We start from the raw sequence: 13,495 nt of genomic DNA, 5'->3' as shown, positions 1-13,495 counted from the left end.
GACTGATTGAGATGGGGAGGGGGTATGATGGAGAGTGAAATTTCAAAGGGGTAAGTGGGGGGAGGGAATGTATCACCATGGGGTATTTTTTATAATCATGGAAGTTGTTAAAAAATTAAAAATTTAAAAAAAATATGCAATAAATATCAAGCCATTATTAAATAACTCCTAGAATGCTATTCAAAGCAGGATTACTATTTTAAATCCTCTGAAGAACTGTAAGGAAGATGGTGTGGATCATGACAGTCTCAAAAATTGGAAAGTTATTATTCATGCCTCACCATACTGCCTTTCTACAAATTCTTAATTTCTTTTTTTTTTGTTGTTATTGTTGTTTCCCAGGCTATGCTTTCCTTATCATCTCTCACGTCAGTTTTTCAACATCTGCATTATTAGAAAAATATGAAAATATTTTAGGAAGAAAGACAGATGGCATCAACTTACTATTTTAAAAACTTATAAATCTATACATTAACATTACTCTCTCCAAGGCTGTGATTCAAAAGTTCTGGGATGAGTGGGCACAGATATCTGTATTAAAAAAAAAAAAAAAAAAAAAAAAAAAACACTCCCTAGGAATCAAAAGAAATTGCAAAGAAGATGAGGAAAGAATCCAAGACCTTAGACAGACTTTTGTTCTCAAAACGTTTTCCTACAAAGCTATAGTAATCAAGAAGCCATAGTACTGGCATAAGGATACATATATAAACTAAAGAAATAAAATAAAAATCATTAAGAATTATTACATAATTTTAATGGAATTATTAAAAATCAATTCTCAAGCTGGAGAGATTGCTTAGCAGTTAAGGCACTTGCCTGCAAAGCCTGAGGACCCATGTTCAACTCTCCAGATCCTACATAAGCCAGATGCACACAGGTGAGGCAAGCACAAGAACACACATGATCACTAAGTGGCATGTCTGAAGTTCGACATCAGTGGCTGAGGCCTGGGCACACCAATTCTCTCTCTCTCTCTCACACACACATTCTTTAAAAAATAAAATATAAATAAATAAATAAATGCTCAGATTTATGGTCAGTTGTGTTTATACAAGGTACCAAGATAATTCAGCTTGTGTGCTAAGGGAGGGATAATCACTCCAATAGTTATGTTAGAAAAACTTTATTATATACATGTTTTTAAAAGTATTCTTTACTCATACCATATACAAAAATTAATTCTGCACAGACATTAGGCCTCAATGTAATGCCAGACTATGAAAATCTTGGAAGAATACATAAGAAAAAATTTTAGTGACCTTGACCTTTAAACAAAGCTTTATTAGATAAATTACAAAAAAAAAGTTACTAAAGGAAAAATAATCCCATTAAACTAAAGGGAAACACATTATAGAAGCCTGTCTGACAACTAATCAAAAACAGTGTCTTCTGTATGTTATAATTTTTTGTGCTGTTTGTCAGTCTTTATAATAGAGGGTGGATTTGTGAGGGGGAAAGTGAGGAAGAGGAGGGAATTATGGAAGCTGTCATTAAAAATAAAAAAGAAAGGTTAAAAAAACTTGTACATTGTTTTTATTGTTATTCTAAAAATATTTGCTTGATACCCCCAACTGCAAGAAATCATTTCTTTTAGAAGAAATCACATTGAATCTTAATTATTTATTTATTCATTTGAGAGAGAAAGAGACAGAGGTAGACACAGACAGAGAATGGGCATGCCAAGGCCTCTAGCCACTGCACACAAACTCTAGATGCATTGCGCATCATGTGCACCTGGCTTACATGGGTACTGGGGAATTAAACCTGGGTCCTCAGGCTTTGCAGGCAAGCCCCTTAACCACTAAGCCATCTTTCTAGCCTCAGAAATCTTACACCTCATTCAAAGTTCCATTCTTAGCAATAACGATGTCGATACTATAATTTTAAGCCATATATGAAGCAAAACAAATTCATCATTAAAGCAAACATTTCAATAAGAAATACAAGTATTAAAAATGTTGCATTTATGCTAGACATATCACTGTGAATTCACAATTAGAAGAAATAAATTCATTCCTTGCTCTGTAAAAAAAGTGCAGAGAAGCAGTGACATAAAGAGAAAGATATGCCAGATAGCTGAATTTTGGATTCTAAATACTACCTCCTAAATGGAGCAGGCTCCTTCAAGCAACTGTAGTCTAAGATTGAAAGTTACAAGGTAAGCAAATCTGACTGTGTCAGCAAGAAAGAGGGAAAAAAATTAGATAAATTTGAATCAGGAGACCTACTCTAAACACTGTAATTAAAGAGAAGAATTAAGTATTTGCACTCACTTTCTTTTTTTTTTAATTTTTTTTATGCTTTTTTAAAATTTTTATTTATTTATTTATTTGAGAGCAACAGACACAGAGAGAAAGACAGATAGAGGCAGAGAGAGAGAATGGGCGTGCCAGGGCTTCCAGCCTCTGTAAACGAACTCCAGACGCATGCACCCCCTTGTGCATCTGGCTAACGTGGGACCTGGGGAACTGAGCCTCAAACCAGGGTCCTTAGGCTTCACAGGCAAGCACTTAACCACTAAGCCATCTCTCCAGCCCTGCACTCACTTTCTTGAAGCAATTGTAAATCATTTGTATGTAATGAGGGTGTGCTTACCTTTACAGAAAAAGGCCAGCTAACCTAGGTAGGCAGAACAATAGTGTGATGGATGCTTAAGAAAAATTTTCTTTTGAAAGCTTACAGAAAAATAACACAAAAACAGTTTTTCAAGTCATAGTTTGGAGTTTTTACTTATGAGACAAGTTGATTTAAAAATGAAAGAAGGAATTACCAAAGAAAACATATACAATAAATATGTTATTCAATTATTTCAATTTCAATAACATTTTAATTACTGCATTGTCAATTTGTAATTACATAATTGTTTTATATGAAAGGTATTATGTAACTCTCAAAGTCACTTAATAGGCAGTCATCAAAGGACTCATCTTTTATTAAAGAACAATAATTGTTATCCTTGGAAGCAGAAGTGGTTCTTGGAATTGATTTAAAGAAGGGGTGAGGCTAGGTTAGGATTTACTTTTTTAAAGCATAATTCTCACTGTGAAAAAAAAAATAATAATATTGCCAAAAAAAGATTCAGAGGCAGAAACTAGCAGATGTTCACTACTAATAAAGTATCATTATGACTTAAGCAGCAACATTATCTAAAACACAGATGGAGGTCAGTGATAGAAGAGGATTGATCTTAGCTCTGAAGTACCCACACATCCTTGTTTCCAGGCAATAGTTTCCAAGTACAGGTAACTCACTTGTAAATAGGAATAACACGTCCAACCTCATGGAGTTGTCCAAGGGTTAAATGAGATAATGTGTGGGAGAGCATTATCTTACCTATATAATAATGCTTTAACAAGATGCCAGTGCTGTTAAAATTCTAAGGAAGTGGTATGTTCCTTGGGTGTGGACCTGGTACCTCTTTTGTGAAGCTCTGCTGAGGAGACCCCAGGGCTCGCCATGGTGGTTGAGAAAACCAAGGAAGGAGTCAACACAGAACAACAATATTAATTTGAAGGTTGTGGGGCAGGATGGTTCTGTGGTGCAGTTTAAGATGTAGAGGCATAAACCACTTAGTAAATGAATGAAATCTTATTGTGAACGACAGGGTTTCTCAATGAGGCAGATCAGATTCCAATTTGACGAGCAGCCAATCAATGAAACAGACACACCTGCACAGTTGGAAATGGAAGACGATATTACTGATGTGATCCAGCAACAGACGGGAGGTGTCTACTACAAAGGGAACCTGCTACTTTATTCCAGCATTTTGTTATAGACCAAGAATACATTCTCAATTAGAAAACTACAATTTGGTTCCACCACATCCTGACTACTACAATATAGTTTTCTCTGTCCTTTCATTATCCCCTTCCCCATTCCTTTATTGTACATAAAGTAACTGGTGTTTCTGCACAAGCATATTGTGCTATTCTTTTTCTTTTTAAACTAAATGATGAATATTTTAGTTGACATCAAATGGAGATGACATGGGGAAAAGTACTGGCTCTGTGAAAACATCCCCTTTTGCCATTAATGGCATGCCCATTCAGCTCGTTTGTTTATGTTCCAGTAACTTATTTTGCTCTCATTGTTTTAACAACAACAACAAAAAACATAAAAAATCTTGACACATCTTGTTTGATTGGAGAATTTTAATGTTTTTCATTTATCATTGTAAAACTAAGGACAATTTTATAACTTTTTTTGTACACAGCTGTTACATGTAAGGGCAATCTGTCTTTAAGTAAGGATAAATTACTGTAAAAAAAAAATGACTGCTAGAAATGACTGCTAGATAGTTTGCCCGTCAAGTCAAGTGTCTTGTTTAAATAAATTTCTTATTTTAAAAAATTCTAAGGAAGTGTTTAGAATGTCTGTCTTTCCTGTCTCAAACTTTTAAAGCAATTATCAATAAATGTGGGGCACAGATTACTTAGTAATGTTGAGATTTTCTTGGAAAGAGGGATGTGTTACTTCTGCAAAGGGTCACTGAGGGCCTGCAGACCAGAACCCAGGCTGGAGAACAGCTGCCACTGTGTGAAGTGGCTGGCTGCATGGGAGGTGGGAGGAATAGGAAGTAACAGTAAAAATAAAAGTAAAGCATCTTATGTTAGGTCTAACTCTAACTTGGACTTGTTTTGTATGCCTTTGTATTTTTCATTTTCACATTAATTCACTTTTATTGTATCATGTAAAAGTATTGGCTTATGATAGAAGGAAATAAAAAAAAAAAAACCAAACATGGTCCTTTAACAGCAGATAGATGAAGGACGCCACTGCAGAGAATAAAGTGATGAGAACAGAATTTCTGGTTCCTTTTATGAGCCATACTAAAATTTAAGTATAACTCACACTAGATCAGTCTCTCTGAACAGCAGGAATTAGAGTGGGTGTAGTTGAATAAATCTGAATTAGATACTACTGAGGTAACTGTAATTGCTTTAAATCTTTGCCTGTATTATAAACTCTGCTTACAATAACAACTTAATAATATTTGAGCCAGAATTGGATATTAAAACTGGTGATGTCTACTTAAAAATGTTGACTTAGTAATGACTTTCTAGTTAAGACTGAACTACTACAGTTCTGAATACATGAAATGCTACATTATCTTAAAGCATCTTCTATGTCTGGGGCCTGAAAGTGCAAATCAGTGACAGTGTACCTGCTCAAGACTCTGGGTTCCATACCTAGCAGGAAATAAAAGGAAATGAAAAAGCTAAAAGGAACTTTTGAGTCTACAAACTACAAGTATAGAATTATTTTATGCTTTTAGTGGTTAGTCTATTTTGTTGGTTGATTATTTTACTTATGTTGACTCTTACTTTAAATATTTTATTTATTTATTTATTTATTGGAGAGAGATAGAGAGAGGGAGGAAGAGAGAACTGGTGTACCAGGGCCTCCAGCCACTGCAAACAAACTCTAGACACATGTGCCACCTTAAGCATCTGGCTTAAGTGGGAATCGAACCTGGATCATTAGGATTTGCAGGCAAGTGCCTTAACCACCAAAACATCTCTTGAGCCAGACACTTTACTTTTTAGAAATATATAGTGTTGGGGCTGGAGAGATGGCTTAGTGGTTAAGCACTTGCCTGTGAAGCCTAAGGACCCCAGTTTGAGGCTCGATTCCCCAGGACCCACATTAGCCAGATGCACAAAGGGGCGCATGCATCTGGAGTTCCTTTGCAGTGGCTAGAGGCCCTGTCATGCCCATTCTCCTTCTATCTGCCTCTTTCTCTCTCTGTCTGTCGCTCTCAAACAAATCAATAAATAAAAAACAAAAAAATTTTAAAAAGAATGTAAAAAATATATATATATATATAGTGTCGGGTGTGGTGGCACACACCTTTAATCCCAGCATTCGAAAGACTGAGGTAAAAGGATCACTGTTGAGTTTGAGGCCAGCCTGAGACTACATAGTGAATACTGGGCCAGCCTTGGCTACAGTGAGATCATACCTTAAAAAAACATATATATAGCTGGGTGTGGTGGTGCATGCCTTTAATGCCAGCACTCAGAAGGCAGAGGTAGGAGGATCACTGTGAGTTTGAAGCCACCCTGAGACTACATAGTAAATTCCAAGTTAGCCTGAGCTAGAGTAAGACCCTACCTTGAAAACCCAAATTAAAAAAACACCATATATAGATATACTTACATATACATACACACATATATGTGTGTATACATATGTATAGACACACACACATACACACACACACGTGTGTGTGTGTGTGTGTATGTGTATGTATGTATGTATATATATATATATATATATATATATATATGAAAGAGTGAGAGTATGGGTGCACCAAGGTCTTCTGCCATTGAAGCAAACTCCAGACAAAGTGCTACTTAGTACATCTGGCTTTATGTGGATACTGGAAAGTTGTTCTAATGCCTTTCACAACTGAGCCATTTCTCTAACCCTCATGCTGACTTTTAGTCTTGAGCTAAAGAATATCTCCATAAATGAAGAGACTCTTCCTGTCTGTTTTCCACCATATCTATCTGCAGCACATAGTAGATTACCTGATGACAGAATCCTGATGAAGAGAAATAAAATATAAAACAACTACAATGGTCAAGAATTGGGAGCTGGTGAAGAGAAGACCCATGGCTCATTCATTCATCACTGAGTACCAAGCACCTAGCCCAGTAGAGATGCAGATATGAGAAATGGTAGGTTCAGTCAGTGCTTGTTGAATAAATTAAATGAATGACAGAAAGTACTAGATAACTGCCAACATTTCTAAACACACATATGCTTATCTCTAAGACATTTTAATATTGACTCCAAAAGTAACTCTAAATAGAAATTTTATTTTCTATTTTATTGTTGCTATTTAGACCAGATACAGCCAATTCCTCAATATTGGACCCAATGCGAATAGTCATGCTCAAACTTCTTAAAAAAAAGGAAAATCTAAGAGGCCACGAAAGTTACTTTCTCTTTTTAATGTGTATAGATAGGACATACTTCACCTGACACTCTCACACTTCTCAGTGGCCACTGCTGAATGTTGTTTCCACAGCAAAGAAAACAGAATAATGAGGAATAAGTTTAGTTAAATATCATACTATTTTATCCTCCAATGTAATAATAATATTTTAAATTCTCTCAATTTTTTCCATTTAGTTTAGAAAAGCTTCTCACCTTTATTCCATTAGAATAGTATAATAGGAATAAAACCATCCATTTAACCCTCAAAAATTCGACCATCAATACCATGCCTGTGAAGACCTGAATAATGTTTTTTTTTTAAATAGCAGAAGCCATATTTCATTCACAAGTGAAATGACTTTTGATCTACAGAGAACATCTATGCTAATACTTACTAGTCTTTACATTATCTTTTAAACGTTTTAGAGAATTTGACTAACACTGATAAATAGCATTAGATACTGGAATGGAATTTGCCTTTTAACCTGTCTCCAGAAGCCAGGAAGAGGTTTAATGAAGTGATTTATTTAGAAAAATTGAAGTTATTATAAAATTCACCAGAGAATTCTCTGCAGTCTGATGGTTCTATTACTATTTTATAAACAACTGTCAGCAACTTTAGCCTTTTTTTTTTTTCTGATGGGAGGTTATGATAGGTATAAACTACAAGCAAATTTTAAGTTTACCAAGTTTAATAACTCACAGAGTGAAGACAGGTTTGAGAAATTTCTTGGCCCGACAAGAAGCACAGAAGTTGAGGCATATTAAATTGTATTCTTATGTGTGCCTTAAAGTACATTTAAGAAAAATTATAAATGCAAACCTTGCTATCATTTAGACAAAGTAATGTAGAACACTAGCTCTTAGACTTTTAGCACTATAGTCATTAAACTCAATTTAATGAAAAGGCTACTCAGGGTAATTTCTTTGCTTGTTGGTTGGTTAGTGGAAACAAGATAAGTGTAGTGGCTCCACCCATAATAATACAAGCACCTGAGAAGGTGATGCAGGAGGACTGCTGCAAGCTTTAGGCCAGTTTGAACTACAGGGCTCCTGTCTAAAAAAAAAAAGAGGGGGGGTGGAGAGAGACACAAATTGACTTGAAGATACACAAACTAAAATATGCTTTTCACTTCAAGCTTATCTCCAGAACATATCAAAAATTTACTAGACACTAATAAGATAAATTAATGGCTTTTACCATGTGAAATGAAAATTATGGTTTTTGAGTAAAGTAGGATGTATTAGTTATTTTTCTTGTCACTGTGACCAAGTACCTCTCAGAAACAGCTTTGAGGTATGAAGAATTTATTTGGCTTAGGGTTTAAGGTCCATTATGAAGGGGAAGGAGGCTGGCTGGGGCTGGGACCCTGGCAGTGGGAGCACTGAGCAGAGGCCGTTTCACCCCTCCGTGGTCTAGGAAGCAGAGAGCTCAGGCAGGAATCAGAAGCGGCCGTCACCTTCAAGCCTAACCCCCAGTGACCCACTTCTGCTAGCATGAACACAGCCTCAAAGGTTCCACAATTTCCTGACACAGGACTACAAACTAGAGCCCAAGTGTTCCAAAACAGGAGCCTATGAGGAACATTTTACATCCAAATCATAACACAGACACAATTTGATGCTTTGAATTTTTTTTCATGGTTGTAATAGATTACTAATACAAAGTTATTATCATTGACAAACTTCTTCGCCACTATGAGAAAGAGACACATATATAAGAAGGGTAATGACTCTAGAATGACTCTGGAGCTGACAAAATACATACATTCAAGAATGATGTCTTGAGCTAGCTACTTTTCTCAATGCTGTGACAAACACCACAGAAAGGCAACTTAAGGAAGGGTTTACTTGAGTGTATAGTCTATCATGGTGGTGATATAGATTAGGAACAGAGTAGCTTTTTCCTGGTAGGTAGTTGTCCCAGGACTGGCCCACAGAAATGTGGATGCTACCTTGCCTGTCTTGACAGGATTAAAACTTGTCTGATCTAGTCTCATCCTAGATGGCTGAAAACAAATACCTCCTAAACCCTCCTCAGCAATAGGGACAGCTTCTTGTTTCTTCCTCAGTTTCACAGGCTCAGCCCCCATGAGTGAGCCCATCTTAAGTCAGTGTTCTTCTTAGGCCCTCCAACCAATCAGGTTTCTCCTTACACACCACCTGAACTTGATGAGGCTCATTCTAATCAGATGTCTGGTTCACGGAAATGGGCCTAAGACACAAGTGTAAGCCCATTCTATCCTATCCTCCCCTCCTGTCCTTCTGCCTTTCTCTGCTTCTCCCCTCTCTCTCTTCTTCCCTTCTCCCCAAGCATGTGAAGGAGGTTCTCTTGTCTTCTCCTTCCTAGACATGCTGGCAAGATGGGAATTTCTTAAGACTAGCATGTTTTCCTACTTTGATTTTTCTCTTCTCTGAGTCTATAGTTTTAATTTGTTGGTACTATGGACAAGGACCAAGTTGGAGATCACGACATCAGTGCAGAACACATAGCAGCAGGAGCATGAAGTGGCTGGTCATGCTTGAGCCCATAGTCAGGAAACAGAGTGATGAATACTACCGCTCAGCTCTTTTTTGTTTTGTTTTTCAAGGTCGGGTCTTGTTCTAGTCCAGGCTGACCTGGAATTCACTATGTAAACTCAGGTTGGCCTCGAACTCGTAGCAATCCCCCTACCTCTGCCTGCCCAGTACTAGGTTTAAAGGTGTGTGCCACCCTGCCCAGCTCTCACTTCCTCTTTTTGATTCAGTCTGGGACTCTTGTCCATGGGATGATGCCATCCACAGTTAGAGTGGGTGGTCAAACCTCAATACCAATCTAGAAACTCTTTCACAGACATGTCCAGAGATTTGCCTCCTAGGTGACTGTAGGCCCTGTCAAGTTGACAATAAATAATAACTATCACACATCTATAAATTTATATGCATTTTCTTTCATAACGGTACAGTTGTCAGTATAACTGGCCTAAGTGGCTGTTTTCCTTTTAATGTCCTCACAGTAGGATAATATGAAAATGTAGCCAAAGATGAGAGTCAGATTTGTCACACACTCCCCTACCTGTATACAAATACATAATGGGCACTGTACACAAGAAACTCAATTACCAAAACCATGAGACATAGTAACCTTAGTTCAGGAACCCACCCACCCAATCCCCTGTGGAACATATATCCATTACAAATTGTCAAGTAGAGGAACCAAACACTGGGTGTCTTCAAAAGAACCCATGCTAGCAGGCACTTTTATGTAAAATTATCTCACAAAATCCCCTTGATAACTAGTTTTTATACAGGAAGATATTTGGAACTTGGAAAGATGAAATGATTTGTCTAAGTCAGTACAACTAATAAGTGACAGTATTTTTGACATAGAAAGCCTATACATTATGACATATGACCTCACTAAAATACCCACAACTATGAAAATGTAGTAACTTTTAATTGTATTTATTTGTGAGCAGAAAGGAGGAATAAGCACGGCAGGGACTCTTGCCACTGCAAACAAACTCCAGGTGCATACATCACTTTGTACATCTGGCTTACATGGGTGCTGGAGAATAAAACCTGGCTGTCAGACATTGCATGTAAGTACCTTTAATTGCCAAGCTATCTCTCAACCCGAAAATGTACTTATTTTAAGCATTTACACATTTATATAAAACACCTCATTTATATTCTGCTAATTTGAAAAACAGAAGAGGGTGGGATACTCAGAAACTTTTAGTATAACTGATTGGCTCCTTCAACTATTATTTTTACACATTCCTAGCATTCCTTGCTCTAGAATGATAATACAGATAGAGTCACAACACCTTCCTTCTAGGAGTTTGGATTCTTATGAAAGAGTTGGGGGAAAGAAACCAGATTATGACAGGATTACAGAAAGGAATGGGTTCACACCCCCAAACCACAACTTGGCTACATAAACTGGCATATGGCCATCACCAAGGCAGTGGGTGTATTCCTGAAATAAAACCATGGGCTGGATGCCAGTGTGTTCTTATGCTGCCTCTGCTATTTGAGAGGGATTGAGTAGAACTTTGGAAAATGCTGTCTGATGCTGGAGTTAGAAAGAGTCTAATTTTAAAAAGAAGGCCATAAAGCTGTTAAATTTGGGAGCAAAAGAAAGACAAGGGTGGCAGGTTACTGCTTGATGTGCTCTGCTGCTAAATGCTAATTACCTGACTCTACCAGGCTTGGGAGCCTAGATTCAGACTACTGGCTGGAACAGCTCTATTGCAACTGTCCAGTGTGTAGGCTCCAAGCAGTTCACTTTTCCTTAGGGCTCACCTGGGTCCCTCAGGACCTTTTTTATAACAAAGCCATCTTCAAATCTAGTGCTGTCTTAGTCCCCACTAGGACTGAATTAATCACACAAAGATCTTGCCCTTTCTTTTGGAACACACTTTGTGTCCCAGGGGACAAGGCAGTTAGAGATAAGAGGCTAGAAGCTACAGTCAACTGACACAGAGATCTGGGCAAAGCCACAAGTTAATGACTTCTCAAAACAAAGCAGGGGATATCAAAATCCAAAGGTTGAGATAACTCATCTACTTTGTTTCTGAACAGCTTTGGAAAGGAGTGGTGGTGTACATCTGTAAGCCTAGCACTAGGGAACTGGAAGCAGGAAGGTAAGGAAGTCAAATCCAGCCTCAACTACAATGGTGAATTGAAGGTCAAGTGACCTCCCGAACTGGTGAACTGAGCTACATGAGACTGTCCAAAATAAATAAATAAAATAAAACCGAAGCTACCTACACTTGCTGTGCAAAGCAAATACTGTTGAGGGTTATAACAAATTGGTCTGAAGTATATTAACTGAAAGTGAAATACACATTAAATGCATGTTAGGCATACATAATGAATGAATCTATTTATTGGAAGCCTTCTGTCTAAAATTAAATGTGCCATAAAAATTACAAGGGGTCCTTTTAAGCAATAATAGGACAAGACGTTCATGCTACCAACTCAGGACTTTGAAAACTAAAGTGGGTAAAAACATAATAGCTAGCAAGTAAGACTTGACATGTTATATGCATATCAGTACTTCAAGATTTATATAACAGTAATATTATTGTATTATAACCTTTGATCTCATAAGACTAAACTTTCACCAATTTCTTATTTGTCAGACCTTCAAAAGTTACTGAAAATAATATGTACTTATCAAGTTACAGTTTTCAGGACATGTACAAACAGGTTCCTTTGGTTACAAAGTACAACACCTAATAAAAATAAATATCCATCTGGGATTCTCTCAATGTATTATTACCCACTTATCTACAACTTAATGGTCTGCCTCCCAAATGCTGGGATTAAAGGTGTGCATCACCACACGCAGCAACTCATAGGCTTTAGATTTTCTTTTCTTATTATTATTTGAGAAAGAGGAGAGGCAGAGAGAATGGACATGCCAGGGCCTCCAGCCACTGCAAACGAATTCTAAATGCATGCGCTACCTTGTGTATCTGGCTTGCATGGGTCCTAGGCAATTGAACCTAGGACCTTTGGCTTTGCAGACAAGTGCTTTAACCACTAAGCCATCTGTCCAGCCCAGTTTTAAAGATTACTATTTCATTGCTTGGCCAGTTCTATAAACACTGGTATAGTATTTTTTTTTATTTTTTTTATTTTTTTAGGGTTTTCAAGGTAGGGTTTCCACTCTAGTCCAGGCTGACCTGAAATTCACTATGTAGTTTCAGGGTGGCCTTGAACTCATGGTGATCCTCCTATCACTGCCTTCCCAAGTGTGCCACCACTTCCGGCAAGACATAATTTTTTAAGATAATTAAAAAAATTTTAGTCTAGTTTTTCTTAAGTGCTCTGAATAACACTAATAAACACCTGATCAAAGTAGCTTCAAAGAAACTCTTGTTTATGGGCAACTATTCCTCACTGGGGTAGTTGAAGATCAGATTCATTAACTTAATAAAAACACTGTTCCACACAAGAAAGGAAGAAAAACAGGAGAATGTAAAAGGAGACTGTTTTTCATGCTTAAATTAAGGCTCTTGAATGCTAAGAAACAGCACAGCATTACAAATAAGGAGTTTTCAATTTATCAACTGGCTAGCTTAATACATATATATTAATACAGATATAATTTTCCTATAAGTTAATCAATCTTCTTTAGTTTGTGTATTAGATTTAGATTATATCTCTTACCCAAAGTGAATTATTTTCCTAATGTGAACAAATACATTAAAATTGAAGGAGAGGGCTGTGGTTCCAAGTGGATATTTTCCATAAAAGTCATTTAAATTGGTTACTGTCATCAGATCTAAGAATTCTATTTTTGAAAAAAGGGGGGGCATTCTCTATTTAATGCTCTATGGTGGACTGACAATAAGAAATACACAAAACATGGAAACACTGAAGTCAAAGTGCTAATGTCTTCGCTCCACTTACTGATAAATCCCAGAGATATATGTCAAAATACTCTAATCGTTTCAGTACAGCAGACTGTCACACTTTAATATGTGATGACATTCTAGCAAAAGAGAGTCATAGCTAATGAAAAGGAAGCCAGGGAAGTGAGTCAGAAATGGCAGCG

At 37.0% G+C, this 13,495-nt stretch overlaps 1 protein-coding gene and 1 pseudogene across 2 annotated transcripts in view; one reads left to right on the top strand and one right to left on the bottom strand.

Moving 5' to 3' along the window:
- The window catches only part of Galnt7 (polypeptide N-acetylgalactosaminyltransferase 7), a 181,539-nt gene that overhangs the window by 129,017 nt on the left and 39,027 nt on the right, over positions 1 to 13,495 (bottom strand). The gene's annotated exons all lie outside the window — the stretch shown is intronic.
- On the top strand, positions 3,457 to 3,775 carry LOC105943934 (annotated as a pseudogene).

This window comes from Jaculus jaculus, chromosome 1 (assembly GCF_020740685.1).
Source record: "Jaculus jaculus isolate mJacJac1 chromosome 1, mJacJac1.mat.Y.cur, whole genome shotgun sequence".
Taxonomy (NCBI): Eukaryota; Metazoa; Chordata; class Mammalia; order Rodentia; family Dipodidae; genus Jaculus; species Jaculus jaculus.
The sequence above is the reverse complement of the archived record's forward strand: the minus strand, read 5'-3'. Positions and strand labels throughout refer to the sequence as shown.